Source organism: Dendrobates tinctorius, unplaced genomic scaffold (assembly GCF_039654945.1).
Source record: "Dendrobates tinctorius isolate UK_male_01 unplaced genomic scaffold, ASM3965494v1 ptg000029l, whole genome shotgun sequence".
In the NCBI taxonomy this organism is placed as follows: domain Eukaryota; kingdom Metazoa; phylum Chordata; class Amphibia; order Anura; family Dendrobatidae; genus Dendrobates; species Dendrobates tinctorius.
The window spans coordinates 10,435,531-10,452,422 of NW_027361697.1; the positions used below are offsets into that span (position 1 = coordinate 10,435,531).

The 16,892-nt window shown below is 48.1% G+C and overlaps 1 protein-coding gene across 2 annotated transcripts in view; it reads left to right on the plus strand.

Annotated features, from left to right (window-relative positions):
• LOC141085703 (ranaspumin-like) overlaps nt 1–16,892 on the plus strand; it is a 73,725-nt gene that overhangs the window by 4,945 nt on the left and 51,888 nt on the right. The gene's annotated exons all lie outside the window — the stretch shown is intronic.

Sequence of the window (16,892 nt, forward strand, 5' to 3'; positions counted from 1 at the left end):
CGAGTCGGGTTTCATGAAACCCGACTTTCGCAAAAGTCGGGTCGAACGAAATCGGCCGACTATAGGGAAAAGTCGGACGCCGACTGAAACACGAAACCCAATGCAAATCAATGGGGAAGCAAAGTCGACAGGGAATGGAGGACAGTAAACACACCTACAGGACCCATTTCAATGCCAACAACATCAATTCTTATTACTTAAGCTTGTCAACCTTAATTTACTTCATAATGATAGTTACTCATTGAAAACTGGGAGTTATTTGGCTAAAGTTGTGGGGGGGTAGGGCTGGCTCCAGGTTTTCGTGTGCCCTGGGCCAAAGAGTGTCTGTGCACCCCTTTAACACATACCACAACTCATGATTAGAGTTGAGCGAAACGGGTCAGTCAAATTAAAAAATAGCCGACTTTCGCTAAAGTCGGGTTTCGCCGATCGAAACCGGACCATAGCGTGAGGTCGGCGAAGAGGTCGCCAATCAGAGCGCCAAAGTCGCATTTCAAATAATGCTTCCAGCGCCTTTTCTCAGCCAATGATGGAGGACGCACACTGTGGGGAACGCGATGACATGGGCAGCGGCCACTACCATATTAGAGAAGGGCATTGAAGTGATTGGCTGGCTTTATGTGGCGTCACAGTGAGTATAAAAGGCTGTGACCGCCAACCGCCATCTTACTTCTGCCGATCTTAGCATAGGGAGAGGTTGCTGCTGCTGATTCTGAATAAGGGAGAGCGTTAGGAAGGGAAGAAGAAAAAAGAAACTGCTTCTGCTGATAGCGCTTTTCACTGTACAGTTAGTGTGCAGTGAAAGGGGAGGATTTTTGCTTTTGTGCAGCAACGCTGGTGGTGATTAGGCTGCCTTTTAAGGCTACCTGATAGCTGCATTGCTGTGTGCACACTGGTGTTCAAACTGCTTTTTTCAAAGCACTCCAACTTTTATTATTTTGTCCTGGAGACTTACTGAGCGTTCATTTTTTCACACACCGTATAGCGGTGTACGCTCCTCACCCACTACTGTGTACCGGCTGGTATCACGGACAAATAGAAGCTAACTGGGGGTGACTCTGGAAGAAAAAGCCGAGGAGTTTGTCCGTTTTTCCAGACCTACACCTTAGAGTGCTGTCCGCTTTTCAAACAGTTTCGTATATCTGCTGTTTGATTACGGTCAAAACTAGAGAGAGACAGCGTGTGTCAGTCCCTATAGAAATAGACGGAGATTGACAATTTTCCATACAGACACCGCATAGCGGTGTACGATCCTCACACACTACCGTGTATCGGCTGGTATCACGGACAAATAGAAGCTATCTGTGTGTGACTCTGGAAAAAAAAACGAGTATAGAGCTGTCTGATTCTCAAACAGTATTGTATATCTGCCGTTCACATTATGGGTCGCCCTCCCAGGGCAGCGGGGTACTCGGTACCAGGCCGGTGTCAGGGGGATGTGTCACGGCGGCGGTGACCCGGTCCGTGGCCCTGGGCGCCCAAATCAAGGGTGGTCTGTAATGTGGTTTATATGAATAGTTCGTGATGCCACCTGTGGTGTTCGGCAAGTGGGATGTTAGGCCGACGCTGCATGCAGATCCTCTGGGGCTGGTGGTGTATTGCAGCCTAGATGGTGTAGCTCCCCACAGGCGAAGCTGTAACCCCAGGGCAGTGTGTTGCTATCGAAGAGGAGAGGTGCAGGCAGTGTAGAGAGTGGTACCCAGCTATAGCGGGGCTGAAGGTGTTAGTGCACATGAAATGAATGGAGGACACCGGGGCTTGTACTTCCAAAACTTTACTCACAGTCCGTTGTACACACACACGGGTGCCTGCCTCCAGGCCGTGTCCTCCGGGTCAGAGACTCAATCAACCTCCGGGCAAGTTAGAACTCTCCCCTCCAACACTCCGCCAACATGTACCTTTCTGAACGACTCCTCTATAGCACCTTAAAGTGTGAAGATCTCCTAGTACTGAGTTACACTGGAGCTCCTCCTGACTGATGTTCCCAAGAACTCTACTTGTACGGCTGACAACTGTAGCCTGCTTCGGGGACTCCCTTCTCCTGAGTCCCAGCTCTCTATCCAGTTGCTGTTGTGCCCCAAGTCTTAGATGGGAGTAGTGCATTTACAGCCGACTACTCCACCAGTGTCTGCTGCAGAACCATAAGTGTCCATACAACCTCGGGGACCGGGCCCCGGCCTTGCACTGAGAACCTATAGGCAGGGTTCCTTTTCTAACCCACGTCCTCTGTGTTCTCTCTACTCCTTCATTCCGTACAAATCTCTTTCATGGAAGCTTAGGGTTCAGTTCTACGTCTTTCCACCTTTTTTCCTTTCCCGTGCCAGCTGGCTCAGGTCACTGAGGCAGCTGCCGCACTCCTTCCTCCATCCCTTCTTCCAGGGATCCTCACTCCTATCCAAGTGACTTCCTACTCGACTGACCTTCTGTCAGACTGACCTGTCATCCTACACTTTCCCACTCTTTTATGTATCTTAACTCCACCCACCTCCCAGCACGTCCAGTGTTCCAAGCAGGGAACCACCAAAGGTGCTCTGCTACTCTCTAAGCACGTAGCCGCAATGTGGTTGTGCAGAACTACCCTGTTGTGTGGGGTGCGAGTGTTGGAGTGTGGAAAGTAGTTCCCACCTTACCCAGATGGTGGGGCACTACACCTTAGGAGAAGGTGCAGTACCTCTGTGGCGACTGAGCCTCAGGGGCGCCACATACCCCCCGTTGAACACAGCACGTCCGCGGGCTGCAACGCAAACAAAGTTGACAGTACAGGAACATACAAAATTTTGCAATGCTGAACAACATTTCTTATACTATAACTTCCCAATAAGAGAGGCACTGTTTCTTAAACGTTGCAAACAATTCCTTTTTATCTATCTAAAATCCTAAGTCAAAAGTGCAAAATTTTCTTTTTCTACTCAATTCAAAGTGCTGTCATCTGTTACTCACTATTACTTCAGTATTCTTCATCAATACATTTCTTTCTTGTCACTGTCTCTTCTAGACTCTGGATGACAACCGTAACTACCTGGTTCGTCACCTAAAATTTTCAATTCTTTATTCAAATTTCTCATCTCTACATATCAAAACATTATAAAAGCCATTTACTATCATAAGACACATTATCAAATATTCCACAGTAAAACTTTTCAAAGATTCTTGTAAGTGCTGGACACCGCTCCCAGCCGAGATCTCTTGCAGTGTCCTTTGTGGTAGACTTCTATCTTCGCAAAGTGTTCTTATGTAAAACCAAGAGAGGGCACCTAAAGAGGTGCAACTATTTACAATAAAGTTTGTGATGCACTCTAAGTTCATGATCACAGAAGTTCACATTTGAAAACGCTGCCAATCAAAAACTAGGCAACAAAAGGGCAAACAGAAAACATGATGAACAAAAAGAAGGCACAACGGTGCAAACAAACCCTCCTGGGTAACGAGATTTGTGTAGATTCTAGCTAGTTGTCCCCTCCTGGGGTTCTGGAAGCTGTAGTGGAACTGCTACTAGATGTGGTACGGGGAATGTCCTCATCCTGTTGCTGGCTGCTTGCTAAACGCATATACTCTGCCTCCCAGAGGGTGAGATAAGGACTGGTTGGAGTAATGGAAAGGGCCATGGAAACATCAACTGCTTGCGGGGACGGCATATCTGCTACCACTGATGGTACTGCTGCTGCTGGTGACTCAGCCGGAGCTGTCGCTAACTCCTCAGGGTCTGACTCTTCTGTGTCCATTGGGACCTCAGCTAGCAACATAACAGTCGGGGGTCGCCGGCGGAGGTCAATCGGGCCATTCCTACTCGTGGGTTCCGCTCCCAAAGCTAGGGTCAGGCCTGGAGCGGTAGTCGTAACCGGCGCTCCCAGCCACGGCTCCGGCTCGGTACCTGGTAGTGGACGGCAGCTGCCGCAACTCCCAGAGTTCTTGACGTGATGGAACGCAGCTGAAGTTGGGCAGGGGCAGGATCGGCTCCTGCCGGGGTCATCGGTGGAGGCTGGTGCAACCGCACCCGGTCTTGACGGGGATGCGGTCCCGGCCCTCCGTTCTGTTCCAGGGCCCGCATATATCTCCTCCGGACGGGGCTCACCCAATGACAATATCTGTTGTGAGGTGGTGGTGGACGCTGCCGAGGATGTATCAGCGGTCGGAGCCTCCGCAGGGGCGGCCTGGGGGTGAGAGGCTTCTCCTCCCCCTGTTCTTCTGACTTCTCCTCTCTTTTCATCATGGCGTTCTGGTGTTCTTCTTCCTGCCTCGGCCCCTTTCCCACGACTGGCTTCTTCTGCCCCTCTTTCCGGGGGCGGCGTCTTCTTACAGTGCCTCCATACCAAGCCAGTATATGAACCCCTCGGGGAGTGGGCCATGTTGCTGTCACATAGTAATTCAGGCAGGGGAGGCCCAAGACTCTTCGCGGTCTTTTCCTAGGACCTCCCATCTCTTCACACCCTTCTTCTCTGCGCCAGTGGCCATTTCTAATGTCCATTTAACAGTCTATTAAATTAGGTCTTCTGCACATTTTCAAAAGTGTAAAGTCCAACAAATCTCAGGCGCACAGAACCTGATGGCATCGGGTCTCGTCATCCTGTTCGTGACGCCAAGTTGGGTCGCCCTCCCAGGGCAGCTGGGTACTCGGTATCGGGCCGGTGTCAGGGGGATATGTCACGGCGGCGGTGACCCAGTCCGTGGCCCTGGGCGCCCAAATCAAGGGAGGTCTGTAATGTGGTTTATATGAATAGTTCGTGACGCCACCTGTGGGGCTGGTGGTGTATTGCAGCCTAGATGGTGTAGCTCCCCACAGGCAAAGCTGTAGCCCCAGGGCAGTGTGGTGCTATGGAAGAGGAAAGGCGCAGGCAGTGTAGAGAGTGCATAAATGAATGGAGGACACCAGGGCTTGTACTTCCAAAACTTTACTCACAGTCCATTGTACACACAAACGGGTGCCTGCCTCCAGACCGTGTCCTCCGAGTCAGAGACTCAATCAACCTCCGGGCAAGTTAGGACTCTCCCTTCCAACACTCCGCCAACATGTACCTTTCTGAATGACTCCTCTATAGCGCCTTAAAGTGTGAAGATCTCCTAGTACTGAGTTACACCGGAGCTCCTCCTGACTGATGTTCCCAAGAACTCTACTTGTACGGCAGACAGCTGTAGGCTGCTTCGGGGACTCCCTTCTCCTGAGTCCCGGCTCTCTATCCAGTTGCTGTTGTGCCCCAAGTCTTAGATGGGAGTAGTGCATTTACAGCCGACTACTCCACCAATGTCTGCTGCAGAACCATACAACCTCGGGGACTGGGCCCCGGCCTTGTGCTGAGAACCTATAGGCAGGGTTCCTATCCTACCCACTCCTCCTCTCTGTTCTCTTCTCCTTCATTCCGTACTTGACTTATCTTCTATGGAAAGTTAGGTTACAGTTATACGTCTCTCCTTCTTTCTCCGTTCCTTCCCGTGCCAGCTGTCTCAGATCACAGAGGCAGCTGCAGCACTCCTTCTCCTCAGACCAGTCCTCAGACTCTCCTGACTGACTGTCTTCCTCTCCCAGCCTCCCGGCTGACTGACCTTCTGCCAGCCTGCTCTCCTCTGGGACTCACCCCAGACTGACCTGTAGTTCCTATCTTTCCCCTTCTTTTATACTAACTCCACCCACCTCCCAGCACATCTCGTGTTACGAAGCAGGGTTCCACGAAAGGTGCTCTGCTACACCCTGAGCCTGAACCCACGTCCTCTCTGTTTTCTCTACTCCTTCGTTCCGTACAAAATCTCTCTTTCTTATGGAAGCTTAGGGTTCAGTTCTATGTCTTTCCACCTTCTTTCCTTTCCCGTGCCAGCTGGCTCAGGTCACTGAGGCAGCTGCCGCACTCCTTCCTCCATCCCTTCTTCCAGGGATCCTCACTCCTATCCAAGTGACTTCCTACTCGACTGACCTTCTGTCAGACTGACCTGTCATTCTACACTTTCCCACTCTTTTATGTATCTTAACTCCACCCACCTCCCAGCACGTCCAGTGTTCCAAGCAGGGAACCACCAAAGGTGCTCTGCTACTCTCTAAGCACGGAGCCGCAATGTGGTTGTGCAGAACTACCCTGTTGTGTGCGGTGCAAGTGTTGGAGTGTGGAAAGGAGTTCCCACCGTACCCGAATGGTGGGACACTACACCTTAGGAGAAGGTGCAGTACCTCTGTGGCGACTGAGCCTCAGGGGCGCCACAATTACAGTCACATCTATGCAGAGTCAGCGTGTGTGACACTCCGTAAATACATATACGGAGATTGTTAGTTACACAAAAAACGTATACCGCTGTACACTTCTGATACAGTTCCGTATATCTGCTTGTTGGATTACGGTCCAATATATACTGTGAGAGCGTCTGTGACTAACAAATTATATACGTAGATTTAATTTTTTTCATACACCTTACACAGCTGGACGCTCATCATACAGTACCATCTCTCTGCTGGTATTTTTGGTACATTTTCCCAAATATGAGGAAGCATGGTGGAAGTGTCCGCGGACGTGGGCAGTGGGGCGCAGCTGGTACTGATGGTGGTGGTGCATCGGCTGGTTCTGGCAAAAGCACAATAGCAGCGAAGGCAGGAGGTGTTGAGCCTGCGTCATTGTCTGGCCCAAGAAGGCCTGTAAGGCTGCCTTTTCTCAGAGTAGGAAAACCGCTTTTAAAGCCGGAGCATCAGGAACAAGTTCTGGCGTACATTGTCGAAACAGCAACCAGCTCTATTGCCTCCTCTTCTGAACGTTCGAAACCTGCAAGCACAGAGTCGTCAGTGCAGGGTTCTGGTCAGGAAAAACACCTTTCCTTGTGTCCTTCACCACCACCAAAAGTTAAGGATGCAGCAGCCCACACTTCAGATTACTCTATGGAGCTCTTTTCACATACCATGCCTGGGTTATCCACTCAAATCCTGAATTCCCCAGTCCAAGATGAATCTGACATGGAGTGCACTGATGCACAGCCACTGCTAGATGATTCTGCTGGTACATCGACCCAGAGCACTACATTGCCCTCGCAGTCTATTGAGCCAGAATCTGACCCTGATGAAACTCAGGTGCCCCTTCCCGCATACTATACCAGCTTACACGGTGACACAGAGGAAGGTAAAGAGGAAGGTGCAGATGACATTGAAGAGGAGGTGATGGATGACCCAGTTCTTGACCCGGATTGGCATCCATTGGGGGAGGAGGGTGGCGCTGGCAATAGTTCAGATAAGGAGAAGGATCCGCAGCAGGCATTGACATCGCAGCAGCGGTTATCTGGCAGGCCCGTAGCTTTCCAAAAACGTGGCTCAAAAAATAAAAGAGTTGCAGGACAGCTTGGCCAGACGGTCAACTTAGCACAGCGTGTAAGGCCAGAAAATGTATACCATAGTAGGAAGAGTGCAGTGTGGCACTTCTTTGTCCAAAATCCTACTGATGAGGCAAAGATTACCTGAAAGAAGTGCGGATGGACCTTTAGCCAAGGTAAACAACTCTGAAATTTGAATACCAGTTGCATGCTTAGACATTTAATCAATATGCACTTGCAAGCGTGGACAGACTACAAAACCTCAGGTAGCACGTGTGCACCTGCTCCGACTCAAGGTAGCCAGCAACGCTCCATCGCTTCCCCCACTGTAAGACCACGGCCACCGTTAAGCACACCACCAGCACTAAATGTTGAGGTGTCGTCGCAAGGCCACAGGGAATCACAATGGTTTTGCAACACAACACTGAATCTAGGCCATCACCACCAATACCATCACTAACCCCCTCTCACTCCGTCCGGTCCACCACTACTTCACCCATATGCAGCTCTCCAGTCCAGCTCACCCTACCAGACACTCTGAGTAGGACAAGAAAGTGCTCATCATCTCATCCGCGTATACTTTGTTTGAACGCCTACATTGCCAAACTAATCTCATTAGAGATGACGCCCTACCGTTTGGTTGAAAGCGAAGCTTTCTGCGACCTCATGGCCTATGCTGTCCCACGCTATGACCTAGACAGTCGGCACTTCTTTTCTCGAAAAGCCATCCCTGCCCTCCACCGGCATGTGAAAGACCGCATTGTCCATGCACTAAAACAGTCAGTGAGTGGAAAGGTGCACCTCATAACAGACGCATGGACCAGTAGGCATGGCCAGGGCCGTTACATGTCCATCACTGCGCACTGGGTTAATGTGGTGGATGCAGGCTCCACTGGGGACAGTGGCGGTGGAACAGTGCTGCCTAGCCAACGGTATAGGAAACAGTTGGCTGTAGGATTTCGCTCCTCCTCCTTCTCTATCAGCGAATGCTCGTCCACAGAGCGCAGTCGCACGAGCAATCCATCCGCAGCTGGCAGTGTTGCACACGAGGTGTCCCACTATCGAACAGCTAGAGGTAAGCATCAGCAGGCTGTGTTAAAGATGATGTCTTTGGGTGACAACAGACACACCGCGGAGGTACTGGCTGACCACTTGCAGCAACAAACAGAGTCATGGCTGGGCAGTCTACATCTTGAGGCAGGCAAGGTAGTCAGTGATAACGGCTGTAATTTTGTGGCAGCCATAGCCCGTGCAAAACTCACACACATACCTTGCCTGGCTCACACTTTGAACCTGGTGGTGCAGTGCTTCCTTAATAATTATCCGGAGTTAACATCCCTGCTCCATAAGGTGCGAAGACTGTGCTCGCACATCTGTCGCTCGGCCGTACACTCCAGTCATATGCAGAAGCTGCAGCGATTGCTCCACCTCCCCAAGCACCGCCTAATCATAGACGTTGCAACAAGGTGGAACTCCACCCAGCAAATGGTTGAGAGGCTGTGCGAACAGAGGCAGGCTGTAATGCATTTGTGGGAGAATACATGGGCAGGCAGTTTGAGAAAAGACATGGAATTGTCAGGTGTGCAGTGGTCAAAGCTGAAAGAGCTCTGTAAAGTCCTTCAGTGTTTTGAGGAATGCACACAGCTGGTAAGCGCAGATGACGGCATCATAAGCATGAGCATCCCACTTATGCATCTGCTCATGCAAAGTTTGACGCACATTAAGGATCAGGCGTCTGCAGCGGAGGAGGAGGAGGGAAGTCTTGATGACAGTCAGCCATTGTCTGGTCAGGGAACTGTCTTGGAAGAAGTGGAGGAAGAAAAGGAAGAGGAGGAGGAGGGGGATGATTATTTTGGGCAGGAGGATGCTTCTCAGGGGGCAAGAGACAATGTTGGCATTCCAAGGTCAGGTACAGTATTTGTGCATGACTGTAGGGATGTGGATTTGCCAGAAAGTGCTCTTCCACCCACCACTGGCAGTGCATCATTGACACCTGGAACATTGGCCCACATGTGCAATTATGCCTTGTGGATCCTAAAAAGGGACCCCGCATTGCCAAAATGATGAGAGATGACGACTACTGGCTGCAGCATCCTCGATCCACGCACCAAAGGCATCTTACACAACATCATGCCACAGGAGAACCTAGAGATAATATTGGCTAACAAACAAGCAACTCTGGTAAACAGGTTGTTTGAGGCTTTCCCATCACACAGCAGGTGTGCTGTTTCTCCCACGAGCCGTAGTGGGCACAATGGAAGAGGTGTTCGTGGTGTACACAGCCGAAGTGGCGTTGGAGACAGGGGTTTAATGACCATGTTGTGGAATGATTTCTCAAGTACCGCTCACACGACTGCTAATACTGCATCGATTAAAAGTGACAGGAGACAGCTGTTGTCAACTATGGTTACAAACTACTTCTCCTCCCATATCGATGTTCTCCCTCACAAGTCATTCCCCTTTGACTATTTCGTCACTAAACTGGACACCTGGCCTGAATTGGCACAATATGCTTTAAAGGAGCTCGCTTGTCCTGCTGCTAGTGTGTTATCTGAAAGAGTCTTCAGTGCTGTTGGATCAATCCTGACAGAAAAAAGGACCCGTCTGTCTACCCAAAATGTTGATGATCTAACCTTCATTAAAATGAACCATGCATGGGTTGCAAAGGATTTTATCCCACCTTCCCCTGATGACACAAAGGTTCCCAGAAAACTGCCTCGCTTTTGTCCTCCTCTTCCTCGGACTTGCCCAATTCCGCCCTTTGCAGCAACTGAATGTCCAGCCAACACATCAACATATGCCATTTTTTAAACCTCCCTCAGTGGGCTGCCCACCCCCTCCAATGGTTGGGGTCAACACCTGGCGCACCCGGGCAAATGCCATTGCTCTGAACAGGTGGATGGGCCCATAGATAGCCGACGGCACTGGCACAGGGCCCCTCATAGTACAATACAGTGTCTCTGACGGTGGGTGGGCCCACTCGCCCTCAGACACACCAGCGTACTATGAGGGGCCCTGTGCCTGTACTGTCATCCACGAGTGTGCCCCCCCTGCTTGGTCATGGCCACAGCACTTGCAAGTTGCAATACTTACCTCTCCCTGCTCCACCGCTGTGTAGTCTGGACAGTTAAATTCTTCACAGGGACGGCCACTAGAAATTTGGTGTATTGATCGATGATGGTTAAGATGTAGCTATGCCCTGTCCTGCTGGCCTCTACCTTCAGATGATCAATGGCTACCATTTGTAATGGACGTCAACTTACAAGCAGATGCAGTGGTGCTTTATGATCACCTTTCACAGTTGTGATAGTCACAGACGTGTGACATTCCTGCCACCATTTTTCAATGTCTCCTCTCATGCCAATCCAATAGAATCGCTTACGGCCTGTGGCTTCAGTCTTTTGCACTCCAAAATGACCAGACACATCATGATAGGCAGGGAGGATCATGTCTACATCTCTCCCTGTGATCACAGTTTGATGGAGACGAGTGACGGTGATGTGATACACGCTACTGCGATAAAGCAATCTTTTCTTTACAAATAACCATTTTCGCTGTCTCCACAGACACAGTAATTGAGGGTCTGCATCGCCTCTGCAACATCTACCTGGAGGTTTTCCCTTGATGAGTAATTGCCAAATTTCTGCAAACACTCGACTTTCCGTCTGTACTTGTATCCATGTAGTTTCCAGTAGTGGAGAGTCTGGACTGGCTTACTGAGATTGAAATATATACAAAGATTTAAAAGTACCACAACACTGTATACTGTTGTATGCTTCGACTACCTTTCCCTTTTTCTACTTGTTAAATTCTGGTGTAATACATACTGAGCCTGTGAGTGTCTGTATCTGACTCCGGAAGTATAGACAGAAATTTACAATTACCCCTAGACTGGATACACCTTGTATGTGCTGATACAGTACCTTTGTTCCAAATTTTGTATTACGGTATGATCCATAGTGAGTGAGCGTGTGTGAGTGTGTGTGGTTTATGCCTTCTATATATACGGTGAAACGGAGATACCAATTTTTACCCTAAACTCGCTACAGCTTGTATCTTGTTATACAGTACCTTTGTTTGACATTTAGTATTACGGTCAAATCCATACTGGGTAAGCGTCTGAGACTGACTATGGGACTATGTATATGGAGATTTCAATTGTACCCTATAATATATATACTTGCTATCTTGTTATCAAGTACCTTTTTTACAACATTTTTTATTATGGTCAAACCCAGACTGAGTGAGCATCTGAGGGTGACTCCAGAAATATATACCAAGATTTCAAATTTGCCCAACACTGTATACAGCTGTATGCTTGTGTTACATTACCCATTTACAGCTTTTCATATTCTTGTGTAATCCTTACTGGGCCTGAGAGCGTTTGTGTCTGCCTCCTGAAATGTATACGGAGATTCAGAATGTTTACACTATACTATATATACCTTGTATCTGGTGATACTGTACCTTTTTCACCTTTTTATTTTATTGGGTAATCCATACTGAGCCTGTGAGCGTCTGTGTATGACTCATAAAATATATACGGAGATTTACTGTTATCCCTAGACTGTATAGAGCTGTATGCTTCTAATACAGTACCATATATCTGCTGGTATTTTGGGTCAATTTTCTAAAACATGAGGAAGTATGGTGGAAGAGGATGTGGATGTGGGCGTGGGGGGCCACCTGTTAGTGATGGTGGTGGTAGTGCATCTGCTGGTAGTGCCAAAAACACAATAGCAGCTAAGGCAGGAGGTGTTGAGCCTGCATCAAGGTGTAGCTCTGGAAGGCCTGTAAGGCTCCCTTTTCTGGGAGTAGGCAGACTGCTTTTAAAGCCGGAGCATCAGGAACTGTTTTTGGCTTACATTGCTGAAACAGCCTCCAGCTCTATCGCCTCCTCTTCTGAAGTTTCAAAAAATGCAAAAATGCAAGCATTGAGTCGTAAGTGCAGGCTTCTGGTCAGGAGCAACCCCTTTCCCTGTGTCCTTCACCCTCACCAAAAGTGAAGAATGCGGTAGCACACACTTCAGATAACTCCATGGAACTCTTTTCACATACCATTATAAGTTCACCATCCATTATAAGTTTATGCTTAGAACATACAACACTGCCCTTCACCTCTCAAAACAAACCTATTTCAACACCCTCATCACCTCACTGTCCAATAACCCTAAACATCTCTTTGACACTTTTCATTCTCTACTCAACCCAAGAGTACAGGCCCCAACCACGGAGCTTCGAGCTGACGATCTGGCCAATTACTTCAAAGAAAAAATTGACTAGATCCAACAGGAAATTATCTCCCAATCACCTCATACCATGCACTGTTCTCCCTCCCCCACTGCATCTACAGTAGCTCACTCTCTGATTTTGAACCAGTCACACAAGAAGAAGTAAGCAGGATCATTGTATCTTCTCGACCAACCAATTGCACCAGTGACCCATTTCTTTCATATCTCCCCCAGTCCCTTTCCCCTGCTGTCACCCCTCACCTAACTAAAATATTTAACCTCTCTCTCTTCTAGTATCTTTCCCTCCTCATTTAAGCATGCCATCATACATCCACTACTTAAAAAACCATCCCTGTGCCGCTAACTATAGACCTGTCTCTAATCTTCCCTTCATCTCTAAACTCCTGGAACGCCTGGTCCACTCCCGTCTTATCCGCTATCTCTTTGATAACTCTCTTCTTAACCCTTTCCAATCCGGTTTCCGCTCTTTACACTCTACTGAAAATGCCTTCACTAAAGTCTCTAATGATCTACTAACAGCTAAATCAAATGGTCATTACTCCATGCTAATTCTCTTGGATCTCTCTGCAGCATTCGACACTGTGGATCATCAGCTCCTCCTCCTCCTCACTATGCTCCGTTCCATTGGCTTCAAGGACACCATTATCTCCTGGTTCTGTAGCTGTATCGAGTATAGGGTAAAAATTGGTATCTCCGATTCACCGTATACAGTATATTGAATGCATAAGCCACACACGCTCACTCACTATGGATGATACCGTAATAAAAAATTTTGAACAAAGGTACTGTATCAGCACATACAGTTGTGGCCAAAAGTATTGACACCCCTGCAATTCTGTCAGATAATACTCAGTTTCTTCCCGAAAATGATTGCAAACACAAATTCTATGGTAGTATTGGCACCCTAAGCCTAATACTTGGTTTCACAACCTTTAGCCAAAATAACTGCGACCATCCGCTTCCGGTAACCATCAATGAGTTTCTTACAATGCTCTGCTGGAATTTTAGACCATTCTTCTTTGGCAAACTGCTCCAGGTCCCCGATATTAGAAGGGTGCCTTCTCCAAACTGCCATTTTAGCTCTCTCCACAGGTGTTCTATGGGATTCAGGTCTGGACTCATTGCTGGCCACCTTAGAAGTCTCCAGTGCTTTCTCTCAAACCATTTTCTAGTGCTTTTTGAAGTGTGTTTTGGGTCATTGTCCTGCTGGAAGACTCATGACCTCTGAGGGAGACCCAGCTTTCTCACACTGGGCCCTACATTATGCTGCAAAATTTGTTGGTAGTCTTCAGACTTCATAATGCCATGCACACGGTCAAGCAGTCCAGTGCCAGAGGCAGCAAAGCAACCCCAAAACATTAGGGAACCTCCGCCATGTTTGACTGTAGGGACCGTGTTCTTTTCTTTGAATGCCTCTTTTTTTCTCCTGTAAACTCTATGTTGATGCCTTTGCCCAAAAAGCTCTACTTTTGTCTCATCTGACCAGAGAACTTTCTTCCAAAACGTTTTAGGCTTTTTCAGGTAAGTTTTGGCAAACTTCAGCCTGTCTTTTGTATGTCTCGGGGTAAGAAGTGGGGTCTTCCTGGGTCTCCTACCATACAGTCCCTTTTCATTCAGACGCCGACGGATAGTATGGGTTGACACTGTTGTACCCTCGGACTGCAGGGCAGCTTGAACTTGTTTGGATGTTAGTCGAGGTTCTTTATCCAACATCCGCACAATCTTGCGTTGAAATCTCTTGTCAATTTCTCTTTTCCGTCCACATCTAGGGAGGTTAGCCACAATGCCATGGGCTTTAAACTTCTTGATGACACTGCGCACGGTAGACACAGGAACATTCAGGTCTTTGGAGATGGACTTGCAGCCTTGAGATTGCTCATGCTTCCTCACAATTTGGTTTCTCAAGTCCTCAGACAGTTCTTTGGTCTTCTTTCTTTTCTCCATGCTCAATGTGGTACACACAAGGATACAGGACAGAGGTTGAGTCAACTTTAATCCATGTCAACTGGCTGCAAGTGTGGTTTAGTTATTGCCAACACCTGCTAGGTGCCACAGGTAAGTTACAGGTGCTGTTAATTACACAAATTAGAGAAGCATCATATGATTTTTCGAACAGTGCCAATACTGTTGTCCACCCTCTTTTTTATGTTTGGTGTGGACTTATATCCAATTTGGCTTTAGGACAATTCTTTTTGTGTTTTTTAATTTAAGACAAATTAAATGAAGATAATAATACCAAAGAATTGGTGTTTGCAATCATTTTCAGGAAGAAACTGAGTATTATCTGACAGAATTGCAGGGGTGTCAATACTTTTGGCCACAACTGTACCAGGTGTATCCAGTCTAGGGGTAATTGTAAATTTCCATCTACATTTCCGGAGTCAGATACAGACACTCACAGGCTCAGCATGTATAACACCAGAATTTAAAAAGTAGAAAAAGGGAAAGGTATTCGAGGCGTACAACAGTATACAGTGTTGTGGTACTTTTAAATCTTCGTATATATTTCAATCTCAGTAAGCCATTCCAGACTCTCCGCTACTGGAAACTACATGGATAAAAGTAAAGATGGAAAGTCGAGTGTTTGCAGAAATTTGGTAATTACTCATGGCGGGAAAACCTCCAGGTAGATGTTGCAGAGGCGATGCAGACCCTCAATTACTGTGTCTGTGGAAACAGCGAAAACGGTTCTTTGTGAAGAAAGGATTGCTTTATCACAGTAGCGTGGATCACATCACCGTTACTCGTCTCCATCAAATTGTGATCACAGGGAGAGATGTAGACATGGTCCTCACTGCCTATCATGATGTGTCTGGTCATTTTGGAGGGCAAAAGACAGAAGCCACAGGCCGTAGGCAATTCTATTGGATTGGCATGAGAGGAGACATTGAAAAATTGTGGCAGGAATGTCACACGTCTGTGACTACCACAGCTGTGAAAGGTGATCATAATGCACCACTGCATCTGCTTGTAAGTTGACGTCCATTACAAATGGTAGCCATTGATCATCTGAAGGTAGAAGCCAGCAGGACAGGCCATAGCTACATCTTAACCATCATCGATCAATACACCAAATTTCTAGTGGCCGTCCCTGTGAAGGATTTAACTGCCCAGACTACACAGCGGTGGCACACGGAGAGGTAAGTATTGCAACTTGCAAGTGCTGTGGCCATGACCAAGCGGGGAGGCACACTCATGGGTGATGGTACTGGCACAGGGCCCCTTATAGCACGCTGGTGTGTCTGACGGCGAGTGGGCCCCCCCACCGTCAGAGACACTGTGTTGTACTATGAGGGGCCCTGAGCCAGTGCCATCGGCCATCAGTGGGCCCATCCACCTGTTCAGAGCAACGGCACTTGCCTGGTGCGCCAGGTGTTGACCCCAGCCCTTGGGGGGGCAGCCCACTTAGGGAGGTTTAAAAAATGGCATATGTTGATGTGTAGGCTGGAAATTCAGCAGCTGTAAAAAGCAGAATTGGGCAAGTCCGAGGAAGAGGAGAACAAAAGCGAGGCAGTTTTCTGGCAACCTATGTGTCATCAGGGGAAGGTGGGATAAAATCCTTTGCAACCCATGCATGGTTCATTTTAATGAAGGTTAGATCATCAACATTTTGGGTCGACAGACGGGTCCTTTTTTCTGTCAGGATTGATCCAACAGCACTGAGGACTCTTTCAGATAACACACTAGCAGCTGGGCAAGCGAGCTCCTGTAACGCATATTGTGCCAATTCAGGCCATGTGTCCAGTTTAGAAGCTCAATAGTCAAAGGGGAATGACCTGTAAGGGAGAACATCGATATGGAAGAAGTAGTTTGTAACCATAGTTGACAACTGCTGTCTCCTGTCTCTTTTAATCAATGCAGTATTACCAGTCGTGTGAGCGGTACTTGAGAAATCAGTCCACAACATGGTCATGAAACCCCTGTCTCCAACACCACTTCAGCTGTGTGTACCACGAACACCTCTTCCATTGTGCCCACTACGGCTCGTGGGAAAAACAACACCCTGCTGTATGCTGGGAAAGCCTCAAACAAACAGTTTACCAGAGTTGCTTGTTTGTTAGCCAATATTATCTCTAGGTTCTCCTGTGGCATGATGTTGTGTAATTTGCCATTGTAGCATGGATCGAGGATGCTGGCCAGCCAGTAGTCTTCATCCTTCATCATTTTGGCAATGCGGGAGTCCCTTTTTAGGATCCGTAACGCATAGTCGCATATGTGGGCCAATGTTCCTGGTGTCAATAATGCACTGCCACTGCTGTGTGCAGGAGCACTTTCTGGCAAATGCACATCCCTACAGTCACGCACAAACCCTGTACCTGACCTTGGAACGCCAACATTTTCTCTTGCCCCCTGAGAAGCATCCTC